The following is a 21,732-nucleotide window of genomic DNA, read 5'->3' on the forward strand; positions in this document are numbered from 1 at the left end:
CTATTTGGTCGCGGTTGCGCAACCGCGACTAATGGCAGTTGCGAACCGCGACCAAAGGCCCTTTTTCCACCAGTGATTGCTTCGATTTTTTTTATATTTTGTGCGTGCGTGTTGACGTCGGTTGTGTGCATCTAGTCATGCATAGGCCGAGTGTGTGACCATCATGGATTGTACTGTATTGTTTCACTTGTAGTCAATAAAATTCTGTTAACTAGGGTAATTCTTCACATGGAGTAACATTATTTGGTACAGTAATTCTTAACATGTAGTACTACTACCTCTGGGAGCAAATATAGTTTAGGTCATTAAAGTAGTTATCTAAATAATTTTATTTTATTTATACATTTCTTTACGGAGAGAGTACTGTCTAACAGTAATGACCGTCTTTACTTCCCCGCAAAGGTGGGCGCCAAAGTGGAAGGGACAGCACTGGTGAGGAGATCCTCCTCGTGCAGCGTGTGCTTGGCCCGATTCGTCGAGTGAGCCCGTCTGTCGAGTGCAGTCTGGACACCCCGGAGGTTGACCACGGGACGGGAGCACGGTCCCGGCCGGTCGGTCTAGATGCCAATAGGTAAACATGGTTTCAGACGAATTCGCCTACAGAATCGAGTGGACGGACAGCATGGGAATTCCTGTGAAGAGGCTTGACCACTAGACCTGTTCTCTCCTTTCGCAAAAATAATACTACTAATAATGATCAAGTATGTAGTATTATAATAAAGAAATTCTTCAGGGCGCATTTGTAGTGGTACGTGTCGTGTGCCTGTTTCGGAATCTCACGTAGATTGGGCGAGTCAACATTTTCTTTTCTGTATGGGGAACTTCAGCCAAATTGATGGTGAGCTTCCTCGACTAGTACTGGTGTATTCCAAGATAGTGGAGACTTAAATCACCGAGAAAATACCTGCCCGATTAGACTTGGGGCATGCTAAGATCCAAGGAACTATTTTTAGTCTGACTAAAACTAGTCTTTTTTATAGGCTAACGTTCCAATCACCCCTGACTAAAGAGAGGTTAGAACTAGTCTTGAGACTAAAAATTTTTAGTCAGGTGAACCCTACTAAAATATGAATTAGCCCTCTCTCTCCTCATTTAAGTCATCTCCTTTAACACATGCAAGTTCTGGATTGGAGGGTTTCGAGGATAATAAATGCTCATTAACTCGATTTTAGTCTATTTAGTATTTCTATCCAAGCATGGGTGAGGCTAGCAAGTTTTAGTCCCACTACATTTAGTCATGTGACTAAAACGTATCCAAGCACCATCCACATAGCGGTATTATTAGAAAAGAAAAAAGAACAGTATTATTAGGCCGGTCTCGCGAACACTAATCAACTCTACACACATTAGTTCACCGGAGCCCACCAACAGAGCTTAATCTCCATGCTTTTCGCTGGGAGAAAGTGCATGCGCTAACGTCATGATTAATAGTATAGCCAGGAACTGGATATATGGAGTTATCAGGCCAACTCCACCGCGCGACCCCAAACGGACGTCCGTTTTGCCCGGATTCTGTCCATTTGGGTAGGGCGATGGGGTCGTGTCCGGGCCTGTCCTGGAATGCGGTGGCCGTGCATCCAGTGCGCGGCCGCATCTTTGGCCCCATTATGTCCGCCTCCATTTTCAAACAACAACGTTTCAAATACCAACGGCCTAGTTCACGCCGGCGGCCCTAGTTCACGCCCGGCAACAAAGCCAGTGGCCTACACGTCCTCGCCGGCAACACAACCAACCTTCAAAATGAATCAGTTTTCTTGCCGGCACACAACCAGCGGCCCAGCGGGCGGCACCTATGCCAGCCTCCAAAAAAACGGCCACGGCCGATCAGACGACCTAGTGCAGGCCGTCGGCGTCGAGCATCTCCTTCTGCCTGGCCTCGAACCAGCTCCTCGTCTTCTCGCTCATCTTGGTCAACTCCATGCTCATGATCGAAAGAAAGATGTTTGAGCCCTACCTCTCGTCCAAAAAACTAGGCCCTTTTATTGCGCGTCCTTGGATCTTGGCTAATCTCCATCCAACATTGGCAAATCAACTTGTCCTCATCTTGTGTATATGAACCCGTGTGAATGCTCTTCCTCCTTTTTTGCGCTTTCGCTCTTTGGGTGAGCTCGTCGATGAACAATGGCTCGCCACCAATGTCAATGTCATTGCCTTCTTCTTCATCACCATCACCTTCGACATAGATGTCATCGTCTTCATGCCACGAGTCACCATGGTCGTAGTCAGCACGTTCGTCGGGCTCTTCATCGGCAACGAACTGGGCTCGGCCATCCTGACTTTGGGTATCGTTGGGATCGTAGGCAGGGACATGCCCACCTTCGTGATCACTTCCTCCATGAACTGGTCGTAGTAGGGGTCGTTGACCGGTGGCGTTGGTGTTGGCATTCCGTCGAACAAGACACAGGGGGACGACATGGTTCCCGTAAACGGCGGTCGCGCTTGCTTTCTTTGCATCTCGACGGACGGTCGGCCACCACTGCTGGACCCAGGGGACGTTGAGGTCGATTGCGGCCGGCAGGCGCGGGGTGGACGGCGCGATCATGCTCACGTCTGGCTGTTGGGGATCGTAATAATTTCAAAAAAATTCCTACGCACACGCAAGATCATGGTGATGCATAGCAACGAGAGGGGAGAGTGTGTCTACGTACCCTCGTAGACAGTAAGAGGAAGCATTATGACAACGCGGTTGATGTAGTCATACGTCTTCACGATCCGACCGATCCAAGCACTGAACGTACGGTGCCTCCGAGTTCAGCACACGTTCAGCTCGATGACGATCCCCGGACTCCGATCCAGCGGGGTGTCAGGGATGAGTTCCGTCAGCACGACGGCGTGGTGACGATGATGATGTTCTACCGACGCAGGGCTTCGCCTAAGCACCGCAACGATACGACCGAGGTGGAATATGGTCGAGGGGGCACCGCACACGGCTAAGGAACGATCACGAAGATCAACTTGTGTGTCATGGGGTGCCCCCTGCCCCCGTATATAAAGGAGCACGGGGAGGAGGCGACCGACTAGGGAGAGGCGCGCCAACGGGGAGTCCTACTCCCACCGGGAGTAGGATCCCCCCCCCTTCCAAGTAGTAGGAGTAGGAGTCAAGGAAAGGGGAGAGAGAAGAGAAGGAAGGAGGGGGCGCAACCCCTCCCCCTAGCCCAATTCGGACTAGGCCTTGGGGGGGCACCCAACCTCTCCTCTCTCTTTCCCCTAAATCCCAATAAGGCCCATATACTCCCCGGCGAATTCTCGGAACTCTCCGGTTCTCCGAAAAATACCCGAATCATTCGGAACCTTTCCGAACTCCGAATATAGTCGTCCAATATATCGATCTTTACATCTTGACCATTTCGAGACTCCTCGTGACTCCGAACTCCTTCGGTACATCAAAACTCATAAACTCATAATATAATTGTCATCGAAAACTTAAGCATGCGGACCCTACGTGTTTGAGAACTATGTAGACATGACCGAGAACCGTTTCCGGTCAATAACCAATAGCAGAACCTGGATGCTCATATTGGCTCCTACATATTCTACGAAGATCTTTATCGGTCAAACCGCATAACAACATACGTTGTTCCCTTTGTCATCGGTATGTTACTTGCCCGAGATTTGATCGTCGGTATCCAATACCTTGTTCAATCTTGTTACCGGTAAGTCTCTTTACTCGTTCCGTAATACATCATCTCACAACTAACTCATTAGTCACATTGCTTGCAAGGCTTATAGTGATGTGCATTACCAAGAGGGCCCAGAGATACCTCTCCGACAATCGGAGTGACAAATCCTAATCTCGAAATACGCCAACCCAACATGTACCTTCGGAGACACCTGTAGAGCTCCTTTATAATCACCCAGTTACGTTGTGACGTTTGGTAGCACACAAAGTGTTCCTCCGGTAAACGGGAGTTGCATAATCTCATAGTCATAGGAACATGTATAAGTCATGAAGAAAGCAATAGCAACATACTAAACGATCAAGTGCTAAGCTAACAGAATGGGTCAAGTCAATCACATCATTCTCCCAATGATGTGATCCCGTTAATCAAATGACAACTCTTTTGTCCATGGCTAGGAAACATAACCATCTTTGATAAACGAGCTAGTCAAGTAGAGGCATACTAGTGACACTATGTTTGTCTATGTATTCACACATGTATTATGTTTCCGGTTAATACAATTCTAGCATGAATAATAAACATTTATCATGATATAAGGAAATAAATAATAACTTTATTATTGCCTCTAGGGCATATTTCCTTCAGTCTCCCACTGGCACTAGAGTCAATAATCTAGTTCACATCATCATGTGATTTAACACCAATATTCATATATGTATATGATTAACACCCAGAGTTCATATCGTCATGTGACTAACACCCAAAGGGTTTACTAGAGTCAACAATCTAGTTCACATTGCTATGTGATTAACACCCAAAGAGTACTAAGGTATGATCATGTTTTTCTCGTGAGAGAAGTTTAGTCAATGGGTCTATCACATACAGAGCCGTATGTATTTTGCAAATATTCTATGTCTACAATGCTCTGCACGGAGCTAGTCTAGCTAATTGCTCCCACTTTCAATATGTATCCAGATTGCGACTTAGAGTCATCTGGATCAGTGTAAAAGTTTGCACCGATGTAACTTTTACGACAAGCTCTTTTATCACCTCCATAATCGAGAAACATCTCCTTAGTCCTCACTAAGGATATTCTTGACTGCTGTCCATTGATCTACTATTAGATCACTATTGTACTCCCTTGCCAAACCAGGGCAGAGTATACAATAGGTCTGGTCCATAGCATGGCATACTTTTATAGAACCTATGACTGAATGCATAGGGAATGACTTTCATTCTCTTTCTATTTTTTGTCGTGGTCGGGATTTGAGTCTTACTCAATTTCATACCTTTGCAACACAGGTAAGAACTCTTTCTTTGACTGTTCCATTTTGAACTACTTCAAAATCTTGTCAAGGTATGTACTTATTGAAAATCTTATCAAGCGTCTTGATCTATCTCAATAGATCTTGATGCTCAATATGTAAGTAGCTTTGCTGAGGTCTTTCTTTGAAAAACTCTTTTCAAACACTCCTTTATGCTTTGCAGAAAAAATCTACATCATTTCTGATCAACAATATGCCTTACACATATAATATTAGAAATGATACAGAGCTCCCACTCACTTTCTTGTAAATACAGGCCTTTCCAAAAGTCTGTATAAAACCATATGCTTTGATCAACTCATCAAAGCGTATATTCCAACTCCGAGATGCTTGCACCAGTCCATTGATGGATCGCTGGAGCTTGCACATTTTGTTAGCACCTTTAGGATTGACAAAACCTTTTGGTTGCATCATATACAACTCTTCTTTAAAGAATCCATTGAGGAATGCAGTTTTGACATCCATTTGCCAGATTTCATAAAATGTGGCAATTGCTAACATGATTCGGACAGACTTAAGCATCGATACGAGTGAGAAAATCTCATCGTATTCAACACCTTGAACTTGTCGAAAACCTTTCGCAACAAGTCGAGCTTAGTAGATAGTAACACTACTCTCAGTGTTCGTCTTCCTCTTGAAGATCCATTTATTTAACATGGCTTGCTGATCATCGAGCAAGTCAATCAAAGTCCATACTTTGTTCTCATACATGGATCCCATCTCAAATTTTATGGCCTCAAGCCATTTCGCGGAATCTGGGCTCATCATCGCTTCCTCATAGTTCGTAGGTTCGCCATGGTCAAGTAACATGACTTTCAGAATAGGATTATCGTACCACTCTCGTGCGGATCTTATTCTGGTAGACCTACGAGGTTCAGTAGAAACTTGATCTGAAGTTTCATGATCAATATCATTAGCTTCGTCACTAATTGATGTAGTTGTCACAGGAACCGGTTCTTGTGATGAACTACTTTCCAATAAGGGAGCGGGTACAGTTACCTCATCAAGTTCTACTTTCCTCCCACTCACTTCTTTCGAGAGAAACTCCTTCTCTATAAAGGATCTGAATTTAGCAACGAAAATCTTGCCCTCAGATCTGTGATAGAAGGTGTACCCAGTAGTCTCTTTTGGGTATCCTATGAAGACACATTTCTCCGATTTGGGTTCGAGCTTATCTGGTTGAAGTTTCTTCACATAAGCATCGCAGCCCCAAACTTTAAGAAACGACAACTTTGGTTTCTTGCCAAACCACAATTCATAAGGCGTCGTCTCAACGGATTTTGATGGTGCCCTATTTAAAGTGAATGCAGTTGTCTCTAATGCATAACCCCAAAACGATAGTGGTAAATTGATAAGTGACATCATAGATCGCACTATATCCAATAAAGTACGGTTATGACGTTTGGACACACCATTAAGCTGTGGTGTTCCAGGTGGCATGAGTTTGTGAAACTATTCCACATTGTTTTAATTGAAGACCAAACTCGTAACTCAAATATTCTTCTCCATGATCAGATCATAGAAACTTTATTTTCTTGTTACGATGATTTTCCACTTCACTCTGAAATTGTTTGAACTTTTCAAATGTTTCAGACTTATGTTTCATCAAGTAGATATACCCATATCTGCTCAAGTCATCTGTGAAGGTCAGAAAATAACGATACACGCCGCAAGCCTTAACACTCATCAGATCGCATACATCGGTATGTATTATTTCCAATAAGTCAGTAGCTCGTTCCATTGTTCCGGAGAACGGAGGTTTAGTCATCTTGCCCAAAAGGCACGGTTCGCAAGCATCAAATGATTCATAACTAAGTGATTCCGAAAATCCATCTTTATGGAGTTTCTTCATACGCTTTACACCGATATGACCCAAACGGCAGTGCCACAAATAAGTTGCACTATCATTATTAACTTTGCATATTTTGGCATAAATATTATGAATATGTGTATCACTACGATCGAGATCCAACAAACTATTTTCATTGGGTGTATGACCATCGAAGGTTTTATTCATGTAAACAGAACAACAATTATTCTTTGACTTTAAATGAATAACCATATCGCAATGAACATGATCAAATCATATTCATGTCCAACGCAAACACCAAATAACATTTATTTAGGTTTAACACTAATCCCGAAAGTATAGGGAGTGTGCGATGATGATCATATCAATCTTGGAACCACTTCCAATACACATCGTCACTTCACCCTCAACTAGTCTCTGTTTATTCTGTAACTCCTGTTTCGAGTCACTAAGTTTTAGCAACCGAACAAGTATCAAATACTCAGGGGCTACTATAAACACTAGTAATGTACACATCAATAACCTGTATATCAAATATACCCTTGTTCACTTTGCCATCCTTCTTATCCACCAAATATTCAGGGCATTTCCGCTTCTAGTGACCATTTCCTTTGCAATATAATCACTCAGTTCCAGGCTTTGTTCCAGCTTTGGGCTTCTTCGTGGGAGTGACAACTTGCTTGCCATTCTACTTGAAGTTCCCCTTTATTTCCCTTTGCCCTTTTCTTGAAACTAGTGATCTTGTTAACCATCAACACTTGATGCTCTTTCTTGATTTCTACCTTCATTGATTTCAACATCACGAAGAGCTCGGGAATTGCTTTCGTCATCCCTTGCATACTATAGTTCATCACAAAGTTCTACTAACTTGGTGATGGTGACTAGAGAACTCTGTCAATCACTATCTTATTTGGAAGATTAACTCCCACTTGATTCAAGCGATTCTAGTACCCAGACAATCTGAGCACATGCTCACTAGTTGAGCGATTCTCCTCCATCTTTTAGCCATAGAACTTGTTGGAGACTTCATATCTCTCAACTCGGGTATTTGCTTGAAATATTAACTTCAACTCCTGGAACATCTCATATGGTCCATGACGTTCAAAACGTCTTTGAAGTCCCGATTCTAAGCCGTTAAGCATGGTGCACTAAACTATCAAGTAGTCATCATATTGAGCTAGTCAAACGTTCATAACGTCTGCATCTGCTCCTCCAATAGGTCTATCACCTAGCGGTGCATTAAGGACATAATTCTTCTGTGCAGCAATGAGGATAAACCTCAGATCACGGATCCAATCCGCATCATTGCTACTAACATCTTTCAACACAATTCTCTCTAGGAACGTATCAAAATAAACATATGAAAGCAACAACGCAAGCTATTGATCTACAACATAATTTGCAAAATACTACCAGGACTAACTTCATGATAAATTCAAGTTCAATTAATCATATTACTTAAGAACTCCCACTCAGATAGACATCTCTCTAGTCATCTAAGTGATCACGTGATCCAAATCAACTAAACCATGTCCGATCATCACGTGAGATGGAGTAGTTTTCAATGGTGAACATCACTATGTTGATCATATCTACTATATGATTCACGTTCGACCTTTCGGTCTCCGTGTTCCGAGGCCATATCTGTATATGCTAGGCTCGTCAAGTTTAACCTGAGTATTCCACGTGTGCAACTGTTTTGCACCCGTTGTATTTGAACGTAGAGCCTATCACACCCGATCATCACGTGGTGTCTCAGCACGAAGAACTTTCACAACGGTGCATACTCAGGAAGAACACTTCTTGAAAATTTAGTGAGAGATCATCTTAAAATGCTACCGTCAAACAAAGCAAGATAAGATGCATAAAGGATAAACGTCACATGCAATCAATATAAGTGATATGATATGGCCATCATCATCTTTTGCTTGTGATCTCCATCTCCGAAGCACCGTCGTGATCACCATCGTCACTGGCGCGACACCTTGATCTCCATCGTAGCATCGTTGTCGTTACGCCATCTATTGCTTCTATGACTATCGCTACCGCTTAGTCATAAAGTAAAGCAATTACAGGGCGTTTGCATTTCATACAATAAAGTGACAACCATATGGCTCCTGCCAGTTGCCGATAACTTCGGTTACAAAACATGATCATCTCATACAATAAAATATAGCATCACGTCTTGACCATATCACATCACAACATGCCCTGCAAAAACAAGTTAGACGTCCTCTACTTTGTTGTTTGCAAATTTTGCGTGGCTGCTACGGGCTGAGCAAGAACCGTTCTTACCTACGCATCAAAACCACAAAGATAGTTCGTCAAGTTAGTGTTGTTTTAACCTTTGCAAGGACCGGGCGTAGCCACACTCGGTTCAACTAAAGTTGGAGAAACAGACACCCGCTAGTCACCTGTGTGCGAAGCACAGCGGTAAAACCAGTCTCGCGTAAGCGTACGCGTAATGTCGGTCCGGGCCGCTTCATCCAACAATACCGCTGAACCAAAGTATGACATGCTGGTAAGCAGTATGACTTGTATCGCCCACAACTCACTTGTGTTCTACTCGTGCAAATAACATCAACGCATAAAACCTAGGCTCGGATGCCACTGTTGGGGAACGTAGTAATTTCAAAAAAATTCCTACGCACATGCAAGATCATGGTGATGCATAGCAACGAGAGGGGAGAGTGTGTCTACGTACCCTCGTAGACCGTAAGCGGAAGCATTACGACAACGCGGTTGATGTAGTCGTACGTCTTCACGATCCGGCCGATCCAAGCACCGAACGTACGGCGCCTCCGAGTTCAGCACACGTTCAGCTCGATGACGATCCCCGGACTCCGATCCAGCAGGGTGTCGGGGATGAGTTCCGTCAGCACGACGGCGTGGTGACGATGATGATGTTCTACCGACGTAGGGCTTCGCCTAAGCACCGCAACGATACGACCGAGGTGGAATATGGTGGAGGGGGGCACCGCACACGGCTAAGGAACGATCACGAAGATCAACTTGTGTGTCATGGGGTGCCCCCTACCCCCGTATATAAAGGAGCAAGGGGAGGAGGCGGCTGGCCAGGGAGAGGCGCGCCAAGGGGGAGTCCTACTCCCACCGGGAGTAGGATTCCCCCCTTCCAAGTAATAGGAGTAGGAGTCAAGGAAAGGGGAGAGAGAAGAGAAGCAAGGAGGGGGCGCAGCCCCTCCCCCTACCCCAATTCAGACTAGGCCTTGGGGGGGCGCCCAACCTCTCCTCTCTCTTTCCCCTAAATCCCAATAAGGCCCATATACTCCCCGGCGAATTCCCATAACTCTCCGGTACTCCGAAAAATACCCGAATCACTCGGAACCTTTCCGAACTCCGAATATAGTCGTCCAATATATCGATCTTTACGTCTCGACCATTTCGAGACTCCTCGTCATGTCCCCGATCTCATCCGGGACTCCAAACTCCTTCGGTACATCAAAACTCATAAACTCATAATATAATTGTCATCGAAAACTTAAGCGTGCGGACCCTACGGGTTCGAGAACTATGTAGACATGACCGAGAACCGTTTCCGGTCAATAACCAATAGCAGAACCTGGATGCTCATATTGGCTCCTACATATTCTACGAAGATCTTTATCGGTCAAACTGCATAACAACATACGTTGTTCCCTTTGTCATCGGTATGTTACTTGCCCGAGATTTGATCGTCGGTATCCAATACCTAGTTCAATCTCGTTACCGGTAAGTCTCTTTACTCATTCCATAATACATCATCTCACAACTAACTCATTAGTCACATTTCTTGCAAGGCTTATAGTGATATGCATTACCGAGAGGGCCCAGAGATACCTCTCCGACAATCGGAGTGACAAATCCTAATCTCAAAATACGCCAACCCAACATGTACCTTCAGAGACACCTGTAGAGCTCCTTTATAATCACCCAGTTACGTTGTGACGTTTGGTAGCACGCAAAGTGTTCCTCCGGTAAATGGGAGTTGCATAATCTCATAGTCATAGGAACATGTATAAGTCATGAAGAAAGCAATAGCAACATACTAAACAATCAAGTGCTAAGCTAACGGAATGGGTCAAGTCAATCACATCATTCTCCCAATGATGTGATCCCGTTAATCAAATGACAACTCTTTTGTCCATGGCTAGGAAACATAACCATCTTTGATAAACGAGCTAGTCAAGTAGAGGCATACTAGTGACACTATGTTTGTCTATGTATTCACACATGTATTATGTTTCCGGTTAATACAATTCTAGCATGAATAATAAACATTTATCATGATATAAGGAAATAAATAATAACTTTATTATTGCCTCTAGGGTATATTTACTTCACTGGCGACCCTGAGAAACAGGTCTGGCCGTCGTGCCTTGGCGGAGGGAAGCCGGGCAACATAGGCGTGGTCCGTGATGTCGGAGACTGGCAGTGCGAAGGCCGGGCAACCGATGAGCCTGTGCTCGCCAGACCGACGGCCGCTGCAGAGAAACCGGCCGGACAACAAATGCCAAGCATGAGGAGGGCGTGCGCTTTGTTGACGATGGCCTCCTTCTCCCTGACCTCGGCCTTGCGCCGCGCGGCCTCCATCGCAGCACGCTCGGTGGCGAACTTGGCCACGGCGGTGTTGTCCTAGACGACCGCCCTCCGTTTCCTCCTCTACGCAGATTCCGCGTCCAACTTGGCAATCTCCTCCGGCGTGCACTTCGACCGCGGCTTCCTTGGCGCCTTGCCCTTCTTCTTCTTGGTCATTCTGGGCGGGTCGACGGCCAGGCCGCCAGAGTTCGGCTAGGCGTCGGCCATGGACGGGGGAGGGAGGGGGAGCGGGACGGAGGGACGTGGGAGGGTTTGGAGAAAATGACGCCAAAGGGGCCGCGAGGGGGGGTTGCTTTCTGTCACCGACAGGCGGGCCAAGGGCGGACGAGCGCGCGTCCCGCCTGTCCGCGCATTGTCCGTTTCACCCCAAAATCGGCGCAAACTTGGGCCGGGATGGGTCGAAAGCGGACACAAAATAGACCAAAGTCCATTTGCTCCCGCACGCTGGGCTGCCCGGTTTGTCCCTTTTACCCCAAACACACGGGGCCAGACAGGATGGGGTCGCGTGGTGGAGTTGTCCTCATATCATATATATAGCCAACCTAATAGCTCACATATACAGTACTGAAGGAAATATGCCCTAGAGGCAATAATAAAGTTATTATTTATTTCCTCATATCATGATAAATGTTTATTATTCATGCTAGAATTGTATTAACCGGAAACATGATACATGTATGAATACATAGACAAACTTAATGTCATTAGTATGCCTCTACTTGACTAGCTCATTAATCAAAGATGGTTATGTTTCCTAACCATAGACATGAGTTGCCATTTGATTAACGGGATCACATCATTAGGAGAATGATGTGATTGACTTTACCCATTCCGTTAGCTTAGCACTTGATCATTTAGTATGTTGCTATTGCTTTCTTCATGACATATACTAGTTCCTATAACTATGAGATTATGCAACTCCCGTTTACCGGAGGAACACTTTCTGTGCTACCAAACATCACAACGTAACTGGGTGATTATAAAGGAGCTCTATAGGTGTCTCCAAAGGTACATGTTGAGTTGGCGTATTTTGAGATTAGGTTTTGTCACTCCGATTGTCGGAGAGGTATCTCTGGGCCCTCTCGGTAATGCACATCACTATAAGCCTTGCAAGCAATGTAGCTAATGAGTTAGTTACAGAATGGTGCATTACGTTACGAGTAAAGAGACTTGCCGGTAATGAGATTGAACTAGGCATTGACATACCGATGATCGAATTTCGGGCAAGTAACATACCGATGACAAAGGGAACAACGAATGTTGTTATGCGGTTTGACCGATAAAGATCTTCGTAGAATATGTAGGAACCAGTATGAGCAACCAGGTTCCTTTATTGGTTATTGACCGGAAATAGTTCTAGGTCATGTCTACATAGTTCTCGAACCCGTAGGGTCCACACGCTTAAGGTTTCGTTGACAGTTATGTTGTGAGTTTATGAGTTTTGATGTACCGAAGTTTGTTTGGAGTCCCGGATAAGATTACGAACATGACGAGGAGTCTCGAAATGGTCGAGACATAAAAATTGATATATTGGAAGCCTATATTTGGATATCGGAAGTGTTCCGGGTGAAATCGGGATTTTACCGGAGTACCGGGAGGTTACCGGAACCCCCCGGAGGCTTAATGGGCCTACATGGGCCTTAGTGGAGAAGAGGAGAGGAGGCAAGGGCTGGGCCGCGCGCCCCTCCCCCCGTAGTCCGAATAGGACAAGGAGAGGGGGGCGCCCCCCCCCCCTTCCTTCCTCTCTCCCTCCTCCTTCGCCCCTTCTCCTAGTCCAACAAGGAAGGAGGGAGTCCTACTCCCGGTGGGAGTAGGACTCCCCTTGGCGCGCCCCTCCTAGGCCGGCCACCCCCTCCCCCCTGGCTCCTTTATATATGGGGCCAGGGGGCACCTCTAGACATAACAATTGATCTCTTGATCTCTTAGCCGTGTGCGGTGCCCCCCTCCACCATGGTTCTCCTCGATAATATTGTTGCGGTGCTTAGGCGAAGCCCTACGATGGTAGAACATCAAGATCGTCACCACACCGTCGTGCTGACGGAACTCTTCCCCGACATTCTGCTGGATTGGAGTATGGGGATCGTCATCGAGCTGAACATGTGCTAAAACTCGGAGGTGCCGTAGTTTCGATGCTTGATCGGTCGGGCCGTGAAGATGTACGACTACGTCAACTGCGTTGTTCTAATGCTTCCGCTTTCGGTTAACGAGGGAACGTGGAAAACACTCTCCCCTCTCGTTGCTATGCATCACCATGATCTTGCGTGTGCGTAGGAAAACTTTTGAAATTACTACGTTCCCCAACAGTGGCATCCGAGCCTAGGTTTTATGCGTTGATGTTATATGCACGAGTAGAACACAAGTGAGTTGTGGACGATACAAGTCATATTGCTTACCAGCATGTCATACTTTGGTTCGGCGGTATTGTTGGATGAAGCGGCCCGGACTGACATTACGCGTCCGCTTACACGAGACTGGTTCTACCGACGTGCTTTGCACACAGGTGGCTGGCGGGTGACAGTTTCTCCAACTTTAGTTGAACCGAGTGTGGCTATGCCTGGTCCCTGAGAAGGTTAAAACAGCACTAACTTGACGAACTATCGTTGTGGTTTTGATGCGTAGGTAAGAACGGTTCTTGCTCAGCCCGTAGCAGCCACGTAAAACTTGCAACAACAAAGTAGAGGACGTCTAACTTGTTTTTGCAGGGCATGTTGTGATGTGATATGGTCAAGACGTGATGCTATATTTTATTGTATGAGATGATCATGTTTTGTAACCAAAGTTATCGGCAACTGGCAGGAGCCATATGGTTGTCGCTTTATTGTATGAAATGCAAATGCCATGTAATTGCTTTACTTTATCACTAAGCGGTAGCGATAGTCGTAAAAGCAATAGATGGCGTAACGACAACAATGCTACGATGGAGATCAAGGTGTCGCGCTGGTGACGATTGTGATCATGACGGTGCTTCGGAGATGGAGATCACAAGCACAAGATGATGATGGCCATATCATATCACTTATATTGATTGCATGTGATGTTTATCCTTTATGCATCTTATCTTGCTTTGGTTGACGGTAGCATTTTAAGATGATCTCTCACTAATTATCAAGAAGTGTTCTCCCTGAGTATGCACCGTTGCGAAAGTTCTTCGTGCTGAGACACCACGTGATGATTGGGTGTGATAGACTATACGTTCAAATACAACGGGTGCAAAACAGTTGCACACGCGGAATACTCTAGTTAAACTTGACGAGCCTAGCATATACAGATATGGCCTCGGAACACGGAGACCGAAAGGTCGAACATGAATCATATAGTAGATGTGATCGACATAGTGATGTTCACCATTGAAACTACTCCATCTCACGTGATGATCGGACATGGTTTAGTTGATTTGGATCACGTGATCACTTAGATGACTAGAGAGATGTCTGTCTAAGTGGGAGTTCTTTAGTAATATGATTAATTAAACTTAAATTTATCATGAATTTAGTACCTGATAGTATTTTGCATGTCTATGTTGATTGTAGATAGATGGCTCGTGCTGTTGTTCCGTTGAATTTTAATGCGTTCCTTGAGAAAGCAAAGTTTAAAGATGATGGTAGCAATTACACGGACTGGGTCCGTAACTTGAGGATTATCCTCATTCCTGCACAGAAGAATTACGTCCTAGAAGCACTGCTGGGTGCCAGGCCTGCTGCAGATGCAACTGACGACGTTAAGAACGCCTGGCAGAGCAAAGCTGATGACTACTCGATAGGTTAGTGTGCCATGCTTTACGGCTTAGAACCGGGACTTCAACGATGTTTTGAACGTCATGGATCATATGAGATGTTCCAGGAGTTGAAGTTAATATTTTAAGCAAATGCCCGGATTGAGAGATATGAAGTCTCCAATAAGTTCTATAGCTGCAATATGGAGGAGAATAGTTCTGTCAGTGAACACATACTCAAAATGTCTGGGTATAATAATCACTTGATTCAACTAGGAGTTAATCTTCCTGATGATAGTGTCATTGACAGAATTCTTCAATCACTGCCACCAAGCTACGAGAGCTTCGTGATGAACTATAATATGCAAGGGATGGACAAGACTATTCCCGAGCTCTTCGCAATGCTAAAGGCTGCAGAGGTAGAAATCAAGAAGGAGTATCAAGTGTTGACGGTCAATAAGACCACTAGTTTCAAGAAAAAAAAAAGGGTAAAGGGAAGAAGAAGGGGAACTTCAAGAAGAACAACAAACAAGTTGCTGCTCAAGAGAAGAAACCCAAGTCTGGACCTAAGCCTGAGACTGAGTGCTTCTACTGCAAGCAGACTGGTCACTGGAAGCGGAACTTCCCCAAGTATTTGGCGGATAAGAAGGATGGCAAGGTGAACAAAGGTATATGTGATATACATGTTATTGATGTGTACCTTACTAATGCTCGCAGTAGCACCTGGGTATTTGATACTGGTTCTGTTGCTAATATTTGCAACTCGAAACAAGGACTACAGATTAAGCGAAGATTGGCTAAGGACGAGGTGATGATGCGCGTGGGAAATGGTTCCAAAGTCGATGTGATCGCAGTCGGCACGCTACCTCTACATCTACCTTCGGGATTAGTTTTAGACCTGAATAATTGTTATTTGGTGCCAGCGTTGAGCATGAACATTATATTTGGATCTTGTTTGATGCGAGACGGTTATTCATTTAAATCAGAGAATAATGGTTGTTCTATTTATATGAGTAATATCTTTTATGGTCCTGCACCCTTGAAGAGTGGTCTATTTTTATTAAATCTCGATAGTAGTGATACACATATTCATAATGTTGAAGCCAAAAGATGCAGAGTTGATAATGATAGTGCAACTTATTTGTGGCACTGCCGTTTGGGTCATATTGGTGTAAAGCGCGTGAAGAAACTCCATACTGATGGACTTCTGGAATCACTTGATTATGAATCACTTGGTACTTGCGAACCGTGCCGGGCAAGATGACTAAAACGCCATTCTCCGGAACTATGGAGCGAGCAACTGATTTATTGGGAATCATACATACCGATGTGTGTGGCCCAATGAATATTGAGGCTCGCGGCGGGTATCATTATTTTCTCACCTTCACAGATGATTTGAGCAGATATGGGTATATCTACTTGATGAAACACAAGTCTGAAACATTTGAAAAGTTCAAAGAATTTCAGAGTGAAGTAGAAAATCATCGTAACAAGAAAATAAAGTGTCTACGATCTGATCGTGGAGGAGAATATTTGAGTTACGAGTTTTGTTTACATTTGAAGCAATGCGGAATAGTTGCGCAACTCACGCCACCCGGAACACCACAACGAAATGGTGTGTCCGAACATCGTAATCGTACTTTACTAAATATGGTGCGATCTATGATGTCTCTTACTGATTTAACGCTATCATTTTGGGGTTATGCTTTAGAGACGGCCGCATTCACGTTAAATAGGGCACCATCAAAATCCGTTGAGACGACGCCTTATGAACTGTGGTTTGGCAAGAAACCAAAGTTGTCGTTTCTTAAAGTTTGGGGCTGCGATGCTTATGTGAAGAAACTTCAACCAGATAAGCTCGAACCCAAATCGGAGAAATGTGTCTTCATAGGATACCCAAAAGAGACTATTGGGTACACCTTCTATCACAGATCTGAGGGCAAGATTTTTGTTGCTAAATTCGGATCCTTTCTAGAGAAGGAGGTTCTCTCGAAAGAAGTGAGTGGGAGGAAAGTAGAACTTGATGAGGTAACTGTACCTACTCCCTTATTGGGAAGTAGTTCATCACAAGAAACCGTTCCTATGACAACTACACCAATCAGTGAGGAAGCTAAAGATATTGATCATGAAACTTCAGATCAAGTTACTACCGAACCTCGTAGGTCAACCAGAGTAAGATACACACCAGAGTGGTACGGTAATCCTATTCTGGAAGTCATGTTACTTGACTATGACGAACCTACGAACTATGAGGAAGGGATGATCAGCCCGGATTCCGCAAAATGGCTTGAGGCCATGAAATCCAAGATGCGATCCATGTATGAGAACAAAGTATGGATTTTGGTTGACTTGCCCGATGATTAGCAAGCCATCGAGAATAAATGGATTTTCAAGAAGAAGACTGACGCTGAGGGTAATGTAACTGTCTACAAAGCTCGACTTGTTGCAAAAGGTTTTCGACAAGTTCAAGGGGTTGACTACGATGAGACTTTCTCACCCGTAGCGATGCTTAAGTCTGTCTGAATCATGTTAGCGATTGCCGCATTTTGTGATTATGAAATATGGCAAATGGATGTTAAAACTGCGTTCCTGAATGGATTTCTGGAAGAAGAGTTGTATATGATGCAACCAGAAGGTTTTGTCAATCCAAAAGGTGATAACAAAGTGTGCAAGCTCCAGCAATCCATTTATGGACTGGTGCAAGCCTCTCGGAGTTGGAATAAGCGCTTTGATAGTGTGATCAAAGCATATGGTTTTATACAGACTTTTGGAGAAGCCTGTATTTACAAGGAAGTGAATGAGAGCTCTGTAGCATTTCTGATATTATATGTAGACGACATATTGTTAATTGGAAATGATATAGAATTTCTGGATAGCATAAAGGTATACTTGAATAAAAGTTTTTCAATGAAAGACCTCGGTGAAGCTGCTTACATATTCGGCATCAAGATCTATAGAGATAGATCAAGACGCTTAATTGGACTTTCACAAAGCACATACCTTGATAAAGTTTTGAAAAGGTTCAATATGGATCAGTCAAAAGAAAGGGTTCTTGCCTGTATTACAAGGTCTGAAGTTGAGTCAGACTCAATGCCCGACCACATCAGAAGATAGAAAGAAAATGAAAAATATTCCCTATGCTTCAGCCATAGGCTCTATCATGTATGCAATACTGTGTACCAGACCTGACGTATTCTTAGCAATAAGTTTTGCAGGGAGGTACCAAAGTAATCCAAGAGTGGATCACTGGACAGCGGTCAAAAACATCCTGAAATACCTGAAAAGGACTAAGGATATGTTTCTCATTTATGGAGGTGACAAAGAGCTAGTCGTAAATGGTTACGTCGATGCAAGCTTTGACACTGATCCGGACGATTCTAAATCGCAAACTGGATACGTGTTTATATTGAACGGGGGAGCTGTCAGTTGGTGCAGTTCCAAACAAAGCATCATGGCGGGATCTACATGCAAAGCGGAGTACATAGCTGCTTCGGAAGCAGCAAATGAAGGAGTCTGGATGAAGGAGTTCATTTCCGATCTAGGTGTCATACCTAGTGCATCGGGACCAATGAAGATCTTCTGTGACAATACTGGTGCAATTGCCTTGGCAAAGGAATCCAGATTTCACAAGAGGACCAAGTACATCAAAAGACGCTTCAATTCCATCCGGGACCAAGTCCAGGTGGGAGACATAGATATTTGCAAGATACATACGGATCTGAATGTTGCAGACCCGTTGACTAAGCCTCTTCCACGAGCAAAACATGATCAGCACCAAGACTCCATGGGTGTTAGAATCATTACTGTGTAATCTAGATTATTGACTCTAGTGCAAGTGGGAGACTGAAGGAAATATGCCCTAGAGGCAATAATAAAGTAATTATTTATTTCCTCATATCATGATAAATGTTTATTATTCATGCTAGAATTGTATTAACCAGAAACATGATACATGTGTGAATACATAGACAAACTTAATGTCATTAGTATGCCTCTACTTGAGTAGCTCATTAATCAAAGATGGTTATGTTTCCTAACCATAGGTATGAGTTGTCATTTGATTAACGGGATCACATCATTAGGAGAATGATGTGATTGACTTGACCCATTCCGTTAGCTTAGCACTTGATCGTTTAGTATGTTGCTATTGCTTTCTTCATGACTTATACTAGTTCCTATAACTATGAGATTATGCAACTCCCGTTTACCGGAGGAACACTTTCTGTGCTACCAAACATCACAACGTAACTGGTTGATTATAAAGGAGCTCTACAGGTGTCTCCAAAGGTACATGTTGAGTTGGCATATTTTGAGATTAGGTTTTGTCACTCCGATTGTCGGAGAGGTATCTCTGGGCCCTCTCGGTAATGCACATCACTATAAGCCTTGCAAGCAATGTAGCTAATGAGTTAGTTATAGAATGATGCATTACGTTACGAGTAAAGAGACTTGCCGGTAACGAGATTGAACTAGGTATTGAGATACCGACGATCGAATCTTGGGCAAGTAACATACCGATGACAAAGGGAACAACGTATGTTGTTATGCGGTTTGACCGATAAAGATCTTCATAGAATATGTAGGAGTCAATATGAGCATCCAGGTTCCTCTATTGGTTATTGACCGGAAATACTTCTAGGTCATGTCTACATAGTTCTCGAATCCGTAGGGTCCGCATGCTTAAGGTTTCATTGACAGTTATGTTATGAGTTTATGAGTTTTGATGTACCGAAGTTTGTTCGGAGTCCCGGATAAGATTACAGACATGACGAGGAGTCTCGAAATGGTCGAGACATAAAAATTGATATATTGGAAGCCTATATTTGGATATCGGAAGTGTTCCGGGTGAAATCGGGATTTTACCGGAGTACCGGGAGGTTACCGGAACCCCCCGGAGGCTTAATGGGCCTACATGGGCCTTAGTGGAGAAGAGGAGAGGAGGCAAGGGCTGGGCCGCGCGCCCCTCCCCCCTAGTCCGAATAGGACAAGGAGAGGGGGGCGGCGCCCCCCCCCCTTTCCTTCCTCTCTCCCTCTTCCTTCCCCCCTTCTCCTAGTCCAACAAGGAAGGAGGGAGTCCTACTCCCGATGGGAGTAGGACTCCCCTTGGCGCGCCCCTCCTAGGCTGGCCGCCCCCTCCCCCTGGCTCCTTTATATACGGGGGCAGGGGGCACCTCTAGACATAATAATTGATCTCTTGATCTCTTAGCCGTGTGCGGTGCCCCCCTCCACCATAGTCCTCCTCGATAATATTGTAGCGGTGCTTAGGCGAAGCCCTGCGACGGTAGAACATCAAGATCGTCACCACGCCGTCGTGCTGACAAACTCTTCCCCGACATTCTGCTGGATCGGAGTACGGGGATCGTCATCGAGCTGAACGTGTGCTAAAACTCGGAGGTGCCGTAGTTTCGGTGCTTGATCGGTCGGGCCGTGAAGACGTACGACTACATCAACCGCATTGTTCTAACGCTTCCGCTTTCGGTCTACGAAGGTACGTGGACAACACTCTCCCCTCTCGTTGCTATGCATCACCATGATCTTGCGTGTGCGTAGGAATTTTTTTAAAATTACTACGTTCCCCAACAAGTACTAGTATGCCAAACCATTAGTATATGACCACTTCTTTTTCCCACAAAGGTTGTTGGGTCTCGTGTTACAGCTAGCAGTAAGCGCATCTACAGCCGGGCCTCTTATACCCGTATCAAACGCTTGGGCAGGCCATTCAATCACTGACCGATCAAAAATAAATCGATCCAACTAGACCTCTCAATCCGCGGACGAACGCCCGGACTGACCGGCACCCCTCATATCCAGCCAAATATAACGCGGATATGGGGCGGCCCAGGCACCCCGGGCGCATCCGCCTGATAGGCCCGGCCCACCACCGACCTACAAAAAACCCTAATCCAGGCACTTGCTCTCTCTCTGTCTCTCTCTCTCACTTCGTCCACTTCTCTCCCTCTCCGATTTCGATCCCATCCACTATGATGAGCAGTTCCCGCTCCGAGCTCGACTAGGAGGAGGAGATGTCCCTCCACATTGCGCTGGAGCAGTTCAAGGTGGAGAACGGCGGCAACTCCGGATCTGGACCGCCGCGGCAGCTCCTGCGCCGGCGCAGCGCGGACGCCGAAGCTGGACCTTCCTGGCCCACACGCGGCGACGCCAGGACAACACAGTCCGTGTCGTCTCCTTTCCCCGCCGGCAGCTCCTCTACGCGACCAGGGTTGGGTGCTTCTACCCGCGCCGCCGGCGCTCACGCGCAATCCGGAGTTGGAGTTGCGCACGGAAGTGGGACGTGGTGGAGCAGTCCGCGCGCTGCTGCCGCGGGATGGAGGAAGACTCCGACGAGGACACGTGTCACCTCGCATGGGTCTACCGTCGCTCCCTCATAACGGCAGAGACGGACTCTCGCCGCCTCCGACGGAAGAACGCCAAGGCGCTCCGGCTTGCTATTGAGAAGTCGGAGCACGAGGCGAAGGAGGCAGCGGCAGAGAAGGCTCGGGTCGCCATGTTGAAGCGGGAGCAACGTTGGATGAAGGGGCTGATCGTCCTCTCCGACTCCGACTCCGACGACGGTGACAGCTGCACCTCCTCATTGGACGACCAATACCGTACACCAGCCGCGGACGCGTACAACTGCGTCGGAGACCGGAAGGACAAAGGCCCGACGAG

Source organism: Triticum dicoccoides, chromosome 4B, assembly GCF_002162155.2.
Source record: "Triticum dicoccoides isolate Atlit2015 ecotype Zavitan chromosome 4B, WEW_v2.0, whole genome shotgun sequence".
Taxonomy (NCBI): domain Eukaryota; kingdom Viridiplantae; phylum Streptophyta; class Magnoliopsida; order Poales; family Poaceae; genus Triticum; species Triticum dicoccoides.